Genomic DNA, 15,768 nt, shown 5'->3' on the forward strand with positions numbered 1-15,768 from the left:
CTTTCAACATCCAACTAGACAAGAAATTTTCGCACACAAAACGCTGCTTTTCACGCCGTCGATATAAAGGACTTCGGTCGCGCGACACCAGGAAGGTTTCTTTTTTCTCGGCACGGCGTCTTATTCAAGCGGTCTAAGTAACAACTTGCAGAGAGCATCACACCGTATAAAAGTTCATGGTACCCGTTCAAAGAGGTCAAATTAATAGAATAGCAAATAGAAAGCACGCTCACTTCAATTAATAACACCGTCGCGGCAAAACTGAAACCACAGCTCGTGTGGTTTGCTTCGAAGCCGCGAAGTTTGTATGCAAAGGCTTTCAACAGTCACGGACGTCGACGTGCACGCTTTTATGCCGCAACACACAAGATCACCAGTGTTTAGGACTTCCTCGCCTTCAAGCAGGCTTCGAATCCTGCGTTCTGCTCGCCCAATATGAGCCATTACGCAGGCTAACGACAGCGGGCGTGTAAATTGAAGAGAGATTTCAACATGACGACGCGAAACAACATGCCACTGAGCAAGACGACCGCAGCACTGCACCGACTGCTCTAGTTCTTAATCTCTCGGACAGCCATGTTGGATTTAAGGTGGCGCCCCCCATAGGCCGTGAAAGTTGCGAATAGTACACATCCTCAGGCTGGCCGCTATTGGACGTGAAGTGGTCAGAGATTCTGAGGGCGAGGCAATCGCCACAGCAAGAAATAGGGTGCCTAACCTTTTAGAATGTCCACGCGAGCCATATAAGAGCTCATCTCGCTGCGAGTACGAGACCAGTGTGTACAACTTTTCTTTAGCTATATGCTGATAGCACGCACTTCGTTGTATAGTGAAATTCGACCACAGGCTCGTTCATGCTAGGCGGTACTGTATACATGACACGCTAGCAACTCAAGGAAAACGAAAGGGCGCACCATTCGGCTACACCGCGGAGACGAAAAAACCAACGTCGAAGACGAGAAAAACCAACGTCGTTACGCATTACCGCGGAATTACGCGACCCGTGACGCACAAAACCAGAAGCTCGTCGGCGGGCGCGTTCGCGGCCAACCTCGTTTACTCCGAATTTGCTCCTCATCACGAGCGCAGCGGGACAACGGAACACCTGCGTCCGAGCGTGGCTCTGCAGCTGCGCGCCAGGGTCTAGGATCGAGGTGGACCGTCTCCCCTCCCGGAGTGGGGAGGTGGGGGCGGCCCCGCTCGCACGGCCGACCAGCTGCGCCCTTGGACGCTCGGCCACCTTGACGACCCGCGGTCCGAACGCTTCGGACCGCCCCGCGTCCGTAAACTGGCCAGAGAGATAAGAACGCGACCCTCGTAAACGCTCGTCAGCGGGCGGCTGTCGGCGGCGGGAGTTACGGCTTCCGCGTGGTGGAGAGCGCCGTCTTCCCGCCGCCCGCGGGACAACCGCATCACGAACGCTGCGCGTATTCAGAGACCAGCAGACCCACACACCCTCACACGCACTCGCGTACGCTGCCTCCGCGGGCTGCAGGCGCCCCCGCGCAGCGGTCATCGCATTTCGTTCCACTTGCGCCACGCGTTACGAAATGGGCTGTCGCGCCCACGCCTGCCAGCAGCAAGAGAGTGTTTTGATTAACTGTACTGTGGCCTGCCGTGCCCCGTGATCCGCTACCGCTGCGTGCCTCCGCGAGCAGGCGACCGTTCATACGCAGCCGCCACGGTAAGCCCCCGTGATGCGCATACGCGCGCCCCAGCGGCTATGCGCACTGGAAATATACGCTTGCGTCGTGCCACATCAAAACATAGGCCCTTGTATAATTCACCACGTGCCGCCATCGGCTTCCTTTTAGGAGGCATTAGGTATCTCACGACACCGGTTTGGAAGCACCGCAGCAACATTATTTTTTTCCTTTTTCTTTTTTCTAAATATCATTTATTCTAACTCTCGGGCGAAGTAATTCAGAAGTCCGCATTTATTTTCCGTGCAGCTATTCGTCCATAAGCTCAAGAGCGCGTATGTGACCACTCCTTCCCACAAATGCTCATATCAGATGAGCATTTTTGGATTCAGCGATGTAGAAATGCGGCCGCCGTTGCCGGGATCGAACATACGACCTCGGCTCAGCATCAAAACACCACAGCCACTGAGCCACTGCGTTATCTTAGAACATGTTGGAAGACACGCGCGAAAGAATAGAGAAAGGTAGAAAAATATTTTTATTAACACAATCAAACAACAAGCTTTATGCTCAAGGAAGGTATATAGTGTTTTCCTTTTTACTTCGAGCACTTTTTTAAACCTACAGTATTTACTTAAATCACGTCACTGCAGACGGATTATCTGCCCAGGCTGACATCATTAAAAAAAAGACTCATATCAATTTATTCATTAATATACTAACTATATTAATTAAGTTCCTAGTTGCAAACTTTACGGCATATGTTTATGTAGGAAAGTTAAACGACGTCGTCAAATTCTCGTTCCCTATTTCTGTGCATTTGAAAACGTCCCAGTAGACCTAAATAACGGGCGTCAAATTATTCGTTCAACTTACCTGACCAACTTACATTACGTTCAACTTACCTTACCTGACCGCTGCTCGCGTTGCAACCTCACTGTGACGCAAAAGGTGGTGTAAAAAAAAAAAAGCTTGGTTGTATATTGCGTGATAAAGCGGCCTGTCTCGTTCCTGCTACAGCAGTAAGTCCGATTGAGAGTTGTGCAAAGCGCCAATCGAAATCGGCTCGTGGGAAGACGGAAGTGCGACGGCAGCTTCATTTTACGCCACGCTCTTACGTTCCAGAAGTGTTGGACAGAGGGCCACACTTCGCGGTGACGCGTGCATAATCAGGCAAACTGAACGAACAATTTGACGCGAGTTCTATCGGTCTACATGGACATTTTTAAATGTATAAGTATGTAACTAGACTTTTAAGACGATTACCTTCCCTTCAACTTTCAGATATACATGTGTGCCGTAAAGTTTGTAACGAAGAAGTTACTTGATGCAATTGGTGTATTTAGTGAATGGCTTGCTTTTGGTTTTTCGTTGCTAATCAGATCCACCTGGATGAATAATTCATCTGTAGTGACGTAATTCAAGTAACTCTTGTAGGCTTTAAAAAGTGTTAAAAAAGAAAGAAAAAATAACACGCACTGTATACGGGGTGATCATTCTTGAGTTTCCCGGAATTTTTAAAAATCGCCTGTTGCAGATAACTTTAGTTCTTGAGCTGGATTATTAGTGTGTGTCTGTTATAACTATGCAGCGCAACTTCTTATTTATGATGGGCAGTTTTTAGCTATCGCTTACGGACGCTGATGTAACGCATATTCGCAAACGCGTTCAAATACCACCCGTCCTCCCTTTTCCTTTAGAGCGCAGCTCTTTGGCGCCATTTCCTGTGTTTCGCGTCGAGCCTCGCCGTCGTCCCTCGCCGTAACCAGCTCTGTAGCCGGGGCCAGCGCGCTGCTCTAGCTGAGCGCGCTCCTGACGCCATCTCTCGCGCACGGCGCGAGCCTTGCTCTCTTCGCTCCTCCTCCAATGTCACCCCTGTGCGGCGGCAATCAGAGCGCCGGCTCAATGGCGGCTAATATCGATGATGTGCTGCTGCCCAAACCGAAACGCACTGCCGCCGCCGTTCGCCACTGCGTGTTCCACTCCCCCCCCCCCCCCCCCCCCCCCCCACCCCTCCTCCGTGGCGGCGACCGCGCGAGAGCGCGCGGTGTTTGTTCTCCGATTGCCGAAGCGCCGGCTCGGTATCAGCGGATCACGGTGCGCGCTTCCCAAACCGAAACCCAGAGCCACCTTCAGTTAACTCGCTAGCAGCGTCAGCGGCGTCAGTCAGTCGCTGCCATCTCTTCGCCGCGCAACGTTCCTATGCGCCTACGCGCTGCCTCCCGCGATCTCCCGATAAGCGAGGCAGTTGCGCTAAGCTACGCTCCGTTTGCGGCGGCTGGTGCGAAATGTTCCGCTCGAGATGGATTGTCCCGGGCTCACAAGACGGTTTAGTCCAAACAGCTGAAGAGCTGCGCTCAAATTTCGCATTAGGGAGTAAAGTAATCGTCATCAATTTTTTTATTGAAATGATTAATAAGAGAGTCTGGCGCCTTTATGGAGACACGGGCTACTCCTTGTCACTTAAGAAAGGAAATAAATATACACAAAAAGAGAGACTAATGCCACAAAATATGGCACTCAATAGAACGCCAAGGCCCGTATTCACAAAAACGTTCTTACGCTAAAAGCGTTTATGCCACCCAATAGTGATGTGGGACATATTATTATAGCGATGGCGATCAGCCAATGATAAACAGCACTTACGAACGAAAAGCTTGTGAATTCGGCCCCAGATGTATAAAAAGAATACAGCACAACAGTACATGAATCATCAAGTTTTGTGCACGAGTTCGCTACACATAAGCATATATAAAGTCAAATATTTTGAATGGCCAAAACATAGAACCCAAGTCGCTGCACTGCGAACCACAGAACACAAGTAATTACACATAGCATAAAAAAAAAACGATCCCCACATAAATCAATTTTGAAGATAGAACAACATTTATGTCACTCAGCTTATTTGGATAAACTGGAATTTAATATTTCCCCCATATGTTTGTGTCTTCGAAAAACTTTTTCAAAGCAAGGAGTGCTCTTTTCGTAAGGCCCGCTGTTGGCCTTTTTGTATTTTTTTATAGTATTGTTTTTGCATTTAATCTTTGGCGTATCCCTTGACAGCGCAACGACAGTAGAAAGAAGGAACCCTACAGAAATTCGGCGCTCTTGCGTGCCTACGGCTATACGGCAGTCGAACAGCGTCAGAGATAGTGAAACTAGAAGAAAAAATAAATAGAAATAGGATAACGGATAGACGCAGGATTGACAAAATTCGCCGAATGGAAGCTATCTTTCCTATAGAATTTTTATGAAACACACCTGCGCCAAATTACTTTAGCTTAATTGGTGTTCACTGTCCTGCTCGTGATCCTCTGCTGTGATAGAGCGGGGTGATCGTGACCAGCGGTAATCGCGCGTCTGTGCTGCATCCCTCTCTCGCTCTCTATTTTCCGCTTTCCCCGCTGTAAGATGGGAAGCCAGTTTTTCCGTTCTGGTTAAGCTCGCCGCATCTCTGCTTTCCTTTTTTTTTTCTCTTTCTCTCTTCCTTTCCTGATGCTGCACCGAAACTATGGACCACTGATGTTTCCTTGAACATTTCCTTATGCCCAGTAATTCGTCTAGTTTATCTTTTTTTAGTTTTACTTTTTATGCGAAAGCATCAAATGGTACGTTGGGCGAAAAGGCCGGCGTCTGTAGCAGCGAAACGGCACCTAAATTCCCGCTGGCTGCGACGCCACGTCACATTCGCGCCTAGACGGAGCAGAGCGAGCGGAAAGGAACAGCTGCTGCAGCGCTGGCGCGCCAGGTGTTACGTGAGGGGAGAGGGCATCGCCGAGACACCAAGTCCCCTCGCTCTCGGAGGCCTGTGTTATCCGCGCATTCCTTGTCCGCGTAAGCTCTCGACTGCGTTCTAACTTCGCCTCGGTAATCGCTATGCAGAAATTAATGTATAAAAAACACAATAAATTCGAAAGGGAAAATGTTGGCGATAGTGTGTTCCGAACTTGCGACCCCACGCTCAGAACGAGTGCCTCCTAGATGGGAGGGCGGTGTACTATGTTATATGACATCATGCTACTTGGACCGAAATTTTCATTGCCAAGCCCGGCGTGGAGAAAGCGATGACGTCAAATTACCGCGGCTTACTAGGGAGCGTCCTCATTAGTTTCTATGGCAGTCGGGCAAGGTAGCATGACGTCACGGATCGAAGTGCACCTGCCTTGTGCTATCTAGATGGCGTTGGCCAAGCGTATCAACGCGCTCCCTTTCCCGCGAGGTGTTCATTACTCGAAGGACCGCTTAGCGGCGTTCGATTGGACACTAATGCAGTCGCATTCACAACTCTTAAGTGCTTAGGTGTCCCTAAATTTTATGTATTTCCTTTCTCTTGTTTTTTTTTCTTCTCACTTTTCCATCGTCATTTCTTATGATTGCTGTTTCAGCCGGCGTTATTTATTCCGCAGACAGTTTCGACATATTGCGGAAATTTGCTCCTGTAGACTACTATTTTCGTGCTCAGTTACATTTTTCTGTTATTGTACCAGCACAGGAGCTCGTGTTCTTAACTGTAGTTCCTCCTTCAATACCTTTTCCGTGTAACGCTAACATTGATATAAAGCGCGACTCGGTACTGGCCCGCAAGTGACAGAGCGCGCGCGAGACAAAAGCGCGGCCGTGCGGGTCGCCGCGACAAGAGCGCCCGCTCCGGAGTCCCGCGTAACGTTACGCCGCCGGTGAAGGCAAAAACGAGCCGCGGATGTTGATCGAATGCGTGAGGCGTAGGCGAAAAATGAAATAAAATAAAATTGGCTAGGTGCTCCCCCTTCATCCAGGTTGCATCCTGTGCCGGCACCGGCCGCGATGCAGGTTCCTCCGGCGTGCCGTTGCCTAGGCGACGGAGCCGCCGCCCGGTCGCCGTGGCAACCGCCTCGGCCGCCTGACACTAGGGGCGACAGTGGCGGGAGAGGGTGACGCCGGCGCTCGGAGCGATCGGGAGAAGAGTCGGCCGGTGTATTGAGCAGCCAGAGTGGCCGCTGCCTCTGGGAGTGGCTGCCGCTGCGCGCATGCGAAGGACCGGGACGACTCTGCCTCCAGTGTTCCACACTACGTGCGCGCCGGCAACCGCGGACCTCCACTGGTCCAGGCTGACCTATTCCGCTGCACGCGGCGCACGCCGGCACCCATCGATCTCCGCCACCCCAAGGTGTGGCATGCCGGTGAGTCGCCCACGCCGCGCGCGCGCTTCCAGCCGCAGACGCGCGTCCCCAACCCGGGCTTTCCTCGCCGGGTTCGCTGCCCTGTGTGCGCGACCCCGCTCGGCAATGGATCCGTTCGGCGACTCGTCGTGTCCGCAGATCGGAGATGCGGCGTCGGTGTTGTCACGGCGGCTGCCCGCTAACTCCGTTGGAAGCTTCCTTTGGCGCCCGATTGCAAAGCCCCTAACGGCACAGCCGCTGCGACACCACCACGAGCGCTCGTTGAGGACATCGTGCATGTGCGTTGACACCCATGTGTGCTGTGCTTCGTGTCGCTTTGTTTTCGGGACCGTTCTGGTAAATCACGTTGGCGCGCAATATCTGCGTCGTCCTGGGAGTGGGCCTTGCGGGAAAAACCATATCCCGTACTTGTTTCCCTGCAACCGGTCGTTGCCCCCGCTTCCCTTGTCTGTGTGGCTCCACCCACGTCCCCAACGTCGCGCCAGCTTACCTCCCCTTTTCTGCGTATGGCGTGGTTGTAGGGTGAGAGCGTTCGCTTGTGTCTGTTCAACCCCGCACTCCTTCCTACCTGTCCGTCTCCTCGGAAGGCATCTATTGTAGGCATGCCAAAGTGATTGGCAGAACGGTTTTGAAACCTTTATTTTGAATTTGTTCAACCAACACCTGCATGGTATCCGACCCTCTCAAGATGAAATACTTCTCTCTGACAGCCAAGTATTTCATCTCGAGAAATACGTTTCGGTTCCTTATGTAAAGAGCATGTTTGGGGCTGAAAATACGCGTCCGATGGGTGCATTTCTTTCTAGCAATACCTGCTAAGTGGCGCTTGCTTCGAGCACTAGGCGTTGTAGTGAGCTGGATCGGTACGCTTGGTCATTTGAAAGCAGTTTAGATTAGAAGACATAACCTGTATTTTTGCTGTACTTGGTGTATCGCATAGCGGCACGTTCAATGTCCGTAGTTCTCCCGTAAACTACGACTGCTCTTTGCGCACTACTCAGTTTCGCGCTCGTCCCTATTAGGCTGGTATGGTGGCCGCTGAAGCTAGCGTAATCGGTTCTTGAAAGACGGGTTGTAATGCCATTAACAAAACGGAAAACATCTTTACGTGAAGTACGTGGTAATCTTGGTGCAAGTTCGTTGGTTTGCGTCGTTCCATAAGGACTCCGCAATACGTTTCGGTCCATTATTTCTGTCTCTAGCTAGCTCTTATATTTCCGACTGTCAGTGATTGAAAGTATTCTGTAATACAGCAAACTATATATTTGGCGTTTATCGAGCGAGTTGCGCTCACGTACTACAGCTTGTGTTTCACGTAAATCCGATTTTTCTTTTTGTCTGTTATGGTAGCTCTGACAAAAAACAATAAACTTATATCCTTACGCTCTGACCCTGATCGCTGCAAAACGGACATGTTGTACGGTTGCTAAATGTTAAAGAAAATAAAATAGTGGCACATGTTCTTTGACTGTAAACGACGAAGCACTTTTTGATGTAAGAGCTAGAGGCACGTTAAATCATCGTCATTTTTCGGCTTGCGCTTACGGGAACACTATTATCAAAGCAAGCGGTGTTGGTGATATAGAAAACCATCTCGATGCCTTCATCGGTAAAACCTTGGGTAGATTAATTTTCAGATCGCTTCTTCACGTGCGTCCCCATGAACCGTCTCCATGCAGCGTTGTTTCACAGGGTATTCGGTTATAGTCGACCGAGAACATTCACGGAACTTCTTTCAGCGTTCTCCGATATAAAACGCAATTTATTACTCTGGTTTTGGCGATGACGGTAGCGTAGCTTGTATTCATCCTGACGCCATAAAATATTATTTTCCGCACATACTTCCGCGTCGGCGTGCGATAATGTGCGAAACAGCCCTAATTGATTGTCCTTTCAGACGGTAGTTTTGTACTGCTAGCTTTTGTGTTGTCTGTGGCTTTTAAGCTGTAGTTCAGCTGACATCTTGTTGTGACGATGCCGCTTATTAATGTCGTGAGCGCAGAGTACCTATCATACGCTGAAGAACCGGCTACGGCGTATCGAAATGAACACAAGGAAACCCCTCATTAACGCCATTCTTATAGGCAGTATTTCACATTTATTTACAATACGAGACCTTTAGTGCGAGACGACGACGGTAATGTCTTTGTAGATATTAAACCTGACAGTTCGGTAAGAGCTTCTTGAGGCCTGCTCAGGCGTCTCATTGCAGCTGAAGCTAACCGCGAGGCTGGCTAGTGTTAACACAAAGTAGAATTTCCGAATCTTTGAGCCTACAAACCATTGCGCGAGCCACTGAGTGTACCCGTGAGCGAATATCGCTTGTAGTGCAGAGAAAGGCATTAAGAAACGCGGAAACACCATCCACAGCAGCCAGGACCGCGCGAACCGTGGGCACTCTGTAAACGCGGCTTTTGCCCAAATGAGTTGGGTGGAAGTGCGCAAGGTGCTGGAAGGTTTATGAAATGGAAAGAAAGAGTAAGTCGGGCTTCCATCTGATACCAGCACGAAGCAACTTTGTGGCGGACGTCATTGCTGAGAAACGAACTGCTCTCGCGCCGCAGATACGAGAACTACAATAAACTGGCTTCTCCGCACAGCTTCGCTGCCCTACTCTCGAAGCAACGCGCAACTTCCCACCGCCCCAACTTTACAAAACGGCTTTGCAGATAATACCATGCACATTTAACCACGTACCAACGTTTAGCTGCTCCAAGAGTGTCTGGAAGCTAGTTTAATGGTATTTTCTGTCGCAGTGAGGATTGTTAGCGCCAGACACGAGCGAAGCAGTAGCGAGCGCCTCTCTGCACTTACGCGTATTGTTCCATGGCCGGCACTCTGCAAGCCCGTTCTTCTATTGTTTTTTTCCGCGCGCCGCATACATTTTCAAAAGAAGTAAAAAAAAAGAAGCAATATATCGGCTGTATTGAGCAGCCGCCGAACTTATCTGATGCTCTCACGACATGTCAAACAACATTTACACGCCCGTCTGTTGTCGCCGCAGGCGTGGACAGCTTGTTCTCTCTCCTGACTAAGTGCCTTCTTAGTCGACGCGCTGTTGAATGGGTGCCGGATGTATATACGTTCGCGTGCTCGTCCACACTCTAGATCCGCCCAGTGTACTCTCGACACGCGAGATGGCCATAGAAAAAAGAAATGGGTTTCATTACTTCTAGCCTTGGCTGCGGCATTGCCGGAGAAACAAAAGAATGCATCAGGACTTAGAAAGTAAGCGAGAGTCTTTTGTTTTCTTTCATCCCACCAAAGGCCATCACCGTGGTGGCGCTTTTAGAAGCAACTGGGCGACTATTGAGCGGGCCGTATAGACAGGCGACTCACATTACGAGCTGGCTTCGAAACGGGAGTGGTCCAGCTGGGGCGGAGAAGCGCCGGAGTCAGATCGAAAGCAAAACAACTTGCGCTCCCCGGAAAAGATGAATCAACCCGGACGGAGACAGGAGCGCGAGCAATTGCGTTTCTTTTTCTTTCGTCGTCCTTTCTTTTTTTCTCTCAGCTTGCACGTAATACTCGCCGCTGAATGGGGGAAGCCGCCGTGGAGAAAATGTGTTGGCTCGGGACGGCTCTCACCGATGTGCGGAATCATCTGTGATCGTTACTGCTGTGGCTGTTTGGCAACTCGCTACATTGTGCCTTTGCGGGGCGTGACGGAGCCTCGCCAGAGTGGAGCACGCATTTGGGAGCCATCTAATTGTCCCATAAACGAAAGCAATGACTGCGCATTTGTGACAGTTGCCTAAACAATCTGGGCTCGTGTTCACGAAAGCTATTATGTGGAATTGTTCGTAACAATAAGTTCGAGTCAAACCTGGTATTGGACGCATCATATTAGCTAAGGTGGCCAGCCAGTGGCAAGGAACGCATATGAACGAAAAACTTTGTAAATACGGCCTTTGGGACTGCATTCACAGAAAAGTTCTTACGCTAGAGCTTTTAGCAAGTTCCAGCCAATCGCAATGCTGGACATACTATTAGCGAGTGCTCCCCACCAATGACAAACAGTACTCACGAACGCAAATATTTGTGAATTCGGACCCTGATTTTTCCATTTTACAAGTCGCGTGCTGTATAGACTGTCAAATATTAACACTACAAATGTGTTGCTTCTGTGAAGGGTATAGTGACAGGACGGCGAGAGCGGCTGTAAGCTTCGGTGCTTGCCGTTGCTTCTGTCCTCGAACATAACATCGACGGTTTACGGGGCCGTGGGGAGAGCGTCGCGTCGGTTCTCACACATTTCCATCTACATTAATGTGTCAACCCTACGGTAGACTAAGCGCTTCACCTTCCATTGTAACAGCCATCTAGCTGTCTCTCCCAACATGTTATAATCACTTACACGTCAGTGCTGATTAGGACACGGCGCGTACCAGGAGCTTTACTGTTTCAAGATATTCACGTTTTGAAGCGCGGATGAGGAGCACTTAACTGCAGACTTGGTATACGAGCGTTCATGGGAGGACTGGGTGCTGGTGAGGAATCTTGGAACTTGTGCGCTTTCTACACTACCCGCTTTCATTACGTACCTATTACACTATATAGACAGTTTTCTCAACCTTTAAGCCCTCTGGTGAACAGATTTAACAGCGCTATACAAGACACATAAGGGGCAACAATGACAACGTGCGCTCTGTCCTTGAGCTTCGTTGTTTGTCCTGTGCTGCTGTGTTCAAATCTGTGCCGGTGTAATTTAATGCGTTCGTTTCGCTCTGTTCTATTCACTTCTTATCGAACACCGTTCGTAGGTTGCCGATCCCGTTGATAACATGGGCGGAGCGCCGCTCGGACCACTGAACAAGCGCGGGAAGAAATAGCGTCGGAATCTAATCTTTAGATTGTCCCGCCCCTTGCTCTTTGTCAAGATGTATAACCAAACGGCCCAACTTCGCGCCGTGCTCAACAGTTTGCCCACCCTTCGCTGCTTCAGCTGGCGCGAGATACCCATATAGCCATAGAATGCTATGCAGCTTTAACGCAAATCAGCGCGTCAGCTTTTGTCAACTGCAGCGCTGCTTACTACTGGGAAGCAATGTCATCCAGCAATATACGCCATTTCGCGCCAACTTTGCCGGCTTCAAATTTAATAGTATTCGTTAACACTATGGGACATAATGCCTTAAAGTTACGCTATTTTAACTGCTACTGTTTTGTTTACCAAAGAATTTAGCACGTTTGAACGTCGCACTCGTTATGACGTTCGCATTTTCAACGCGAAGTCGCGTCTTTACTATAGGCCTGAGAAAGCCTTTAATAGTTTGCCCGTATAAGAACACGCGTCTTATTCCTGAAAGTGTTATCGCGTGTACGAAGGTGGGAGAAAGCGGGAGAGTGCTTCGCCATTAATTTTCACTTGTCCATAACGGACGACGCGCTAACTGTACAGCGAATTGGAGGAGTAGGCGGAGGCGGTTCCGCCATCTCTTCCCTGACGCTATCGGCTTTTGCGCTGGCACGAGATTTAACGACCTTTGCGTTTGGGACAGACACAAACGCGAAACGTAAATTGCAGTCGACGTTCTGCACATGGAGGCATTGATCATCCACTGTTTCTTCGTCTATACCCCAAAATTAAAACCATTGTTCTAAGTATTCCCCCTACCGCCTCTCTCTCTCTCTCTCTCTCTCTCTAGAGAGAGAGAGAGACGCTTTGTTATTATCCCTTTTCTACACTACTAAATAAAACGGCGATGTCCATACGTCTTCTGTAATGTTTTGGTGCACTAGTGTAATAAAACCATAGAATTAGCTTTTTGGGTATATACGGTATACAGGGTGTCCCAGCTAACGTTGGCCAAGCCCTTAAAAATAAACATATCGGATATACTAGGACGCAACCAATGGTATTTTGTCAAGAGTAACGTACCGCACCGGAAGCATTTTTTTTGTTCATAATTCAACCCTCGATAATTAGATGAGATGAATTAACAGACTTTTTAATTGCTGAGTTGATGCCGCAAATTTTCATAGAAAAGTAATTAGTCCGTTTCAGAAAGCCTATTCGGTTTTTTTCAGCGTCCTATGTCTCGCGTGGTAATTGTTTCTCGCGTTACAAAGAAAACGCGCGAAATATGAAAGTAGCCGCATGATTACGCGTTCGCGCGCCGAGACACCGGCGGCCCCAGGCGTTACTCGGAAGACTGAACTCTGCTCGATGCTTCTTAGCTCGGGCGGCCACGTGAATGAAACGAGGCGTCGGTAATGACGTTGGTCACCGCGAACTACGAGCGGCATTTTGCGCGAAGCCAATGCAGTGCGCAGCGGCACTGGGGACAAAAGCGTTGAGCAGAGTTAATTCTCCCTAGTAACGCCTCGGACCGCGGGTGTCGCGGCGCGCGTACGCGTAATGATGCGGCTACTTTCATATTTCGCGCGTTTTCCTTTATAATCCGGGGGGAAAATTATCACGTGAGACACAGCACACTTAAAACAACCGAATCAGGCCTTTTAAAACACGCTCGTTAGTTTTCTATCAAAATTAGCGCCCTCAATTCAGCAGCTAAAATGTTCGTTAACTATTGTAGTCTCAGTATCGATAGATCGATTATGAAAGAACTCTTCTTGATGCGGTACGTCATTGCTGACAGAACACCGTTGGTTGCATCCTCGTATATTCTATATTTTATTTTCAAGGACTTGGCAAACGTTAGCTGTGTCACCCTGTATATTTGTAGTGTATTCTACGTCCTTCGAATATGGGCTTTACAACTTCCACTCCAGGTCTCTCTTTTTGTTATGACACACAATGACTCATGCCTGTTTTTATTGCGTTTCCATTCGACTTGTTTCCAATTCCACCTCCACCCACAACCCCCTTACCTTCCCCTCTTCCCGTGCGCGTTCTTCTGCTCGCGCAATAAGGACTTAGTTGTGAGTCGGGCGTCCGCCTTAGTCGCGTCTTTGAGCTGCTTTCTTCCCCAGAACACCAACCACCAGGCCCGAACTACACCGCCCCGCATATACTCTGCGGATGGAGAGAAATCGCTGCCGCCTTTTGCAAGCGGCCGCTATCGCATTTTGGCTCTTGCATGTCGCGCGCGCACGAAAGACGGTGCGTCGTATGCGCTTCGGCGTGATACGATCTTGTTTTCTTCCGTCGGACCCACTCGTCTCCGGGTTTCCGTAAGCGCTAAGACGTGGCTCGCGTGGCGTCTCGTATGATGAGCCGCTGGGGGGTGGTTGGCCCGGGGGTGGTGTGCAAACAGGCTCGCTGCCGAGAGACGAGGGCCCCAGCCGGGCCGCGGCTGGCTGTCCGCTAACGACCATCGATCGCCTCCGAGGCGCGCAACCCGTCCGGGCTAAGACGGCCATCCATATCTCGGACGACAGCGGGGGCCAATTTCCATCTCGCGTTTTCCCTGCTCCGTCGGGAGAGCGCTTCCGCTCGCCGGGATCGGTTGCACCTTTTCCACGAAGGGAGCAGCGCGCTCCTGCTTCCAAACTTTATATTCTTCTTTGTTTCTTCTTTTCATTGGTGAGCTACCGACATAGTCCATAAACCACGCGAACACTACGGGAATATCAGTATTGTAGAAGAGAAAATTTAGACAAAGAACAAGAATAATAAATGCAGACAGAATAGAGAGACGAGGAGGGGGAGCAAAGGAGGGAAAGGAGGCAAAATTGAGGTAGGTAGAAGAGAAATGCGTTAGTAGAGAGTTAAAGGTCAGAAGTGGCTCACGGGTGAGCAAGGACCGATGGCTGTCAGTAGGTATATAGTCGTCGAATGATAGGTTGTCACATTATTATTATTATTATTATTATTATTATTATTATTATTATTATTATTATTATTGAAATGTGCAAAACACAAAGGAAACCGGAAGGAGCAAGCTGACAACTGCCACCGAGAGGGGCACAACGCCTGCCTACTCCTTCGGGAGGAGGGAATGAAAAGAGGATAAGAGAAGAAGATAGGAAACAATGAAATAGGAACGAAAACATGAAGTAAACAAATAACAGAGACACGGACAAAAGAAAGTAGAAACACGGAAAAAATGCCTATTAACGGAAAGCCAGATCATTTTTCTGCATTAAACTTAGCAAGGCTCTACGGGCCTGGTCGCGTTGAGCAACACTCCCTCTCGTAAACCGGCAACCATCAAGGGTCGTACACTTGAGTCCAATCAGTCCATATTCCTTAACTAGCAGTGCACGTTGTGTGACGAATGCTGGGCACTCCAATAGAAGGTGTTCAAGTGTCTCACAGGAGCAACAGGACGTACACGACGGACTGTCCACACGTCTTTGACGATACAAACGTTCGCGCACCAACACAGAGCCAACTCTTAATTTCACTAACAGTGCTCTGGTACTAATGCTATCGCATTACAGTCACTCGGAGCGTGGCAGAGAAGAAAAGAGATGCGAGGAACTCGTTTGGACCGCACCGCGTCCAAAGTGCACAATGCCCTCTGGAGCTCTCGAGTCGTCGCCACATAAGAGAGGAGGGGAGAGAGGAGGCAGATAATGGATAGAATGTAGAACCGACGCAGTCCCGAAACGAGTCGTGAAACAGCCTTGTCGCAGTTCTCATACAAATACAAGGGGGGGGGGGGGGGGAGGACAGGCAAGGAAACGCTGGACAAACTTAAGTTCAAGGTACGGTACGGTGCGTTTCTGCTATTTCTGAAAAATAAAACTATGCAAATATGTCTAGCGGGCGATTTACGTAGGGAGTGCAGAAGCAGAGCCGCATTATTTAAAGCGCACCGCAGGGTCTAGGTGACACAACAGAAGCGGTCGCACGTCAAATCAACACTTCTGTGCCTGCCGCGATAGCTTTGCGGCTATGGCATTGCTCGAGGTCGCGGATCTGACCGCAGCAGCCGCATTTCGATGGGGGCGAAATAAAAAACGCTCGCGCACTTTGATTTAGGCACACGTTACAGAACACCACGGTGCCAAAATTAATCAGCAGTGTGCCACTACGGCCTGCCTCATTATCCGAT

General features: G+C 49.6%; 1 protein-coding gene across 1 annotated transcript in view; it reads left to right on the forward strand.

The window, feature by feature from the left end:
- The first annotated feature begins 6,528 nt into the window (after positions 1-6,528).
- The window catches only part of fz2 (frizzled 2), a 70,681-nt gene continuing 61,441 nt past the window's right edge, over positions 6,529-15,768 (forward strand). The window contains exon 1 of the mRNA XM_050194472.3: positions 6,529-6,802. The gene's annotated coding sequence lies outside the window, so the exon portion shown is untranslated. The remainder of the gene's footprint in view (positions 6,803-15,768) is intronic.

This window comes from Dermacentor andersoni, chromosome 1, assembly GCF_023375885.2.
Source record: "Dermacentor andersoni chromosome 1, qqDerAnde1_hic_scaffold, whole genome shotgun sequence".
Lineage (NCBI taxonomy): Eukaryota > Metazoa > Arthropoda > Arachnida > Ixodida > Ixodidae > Dermacentor > Dermacentor andersoni.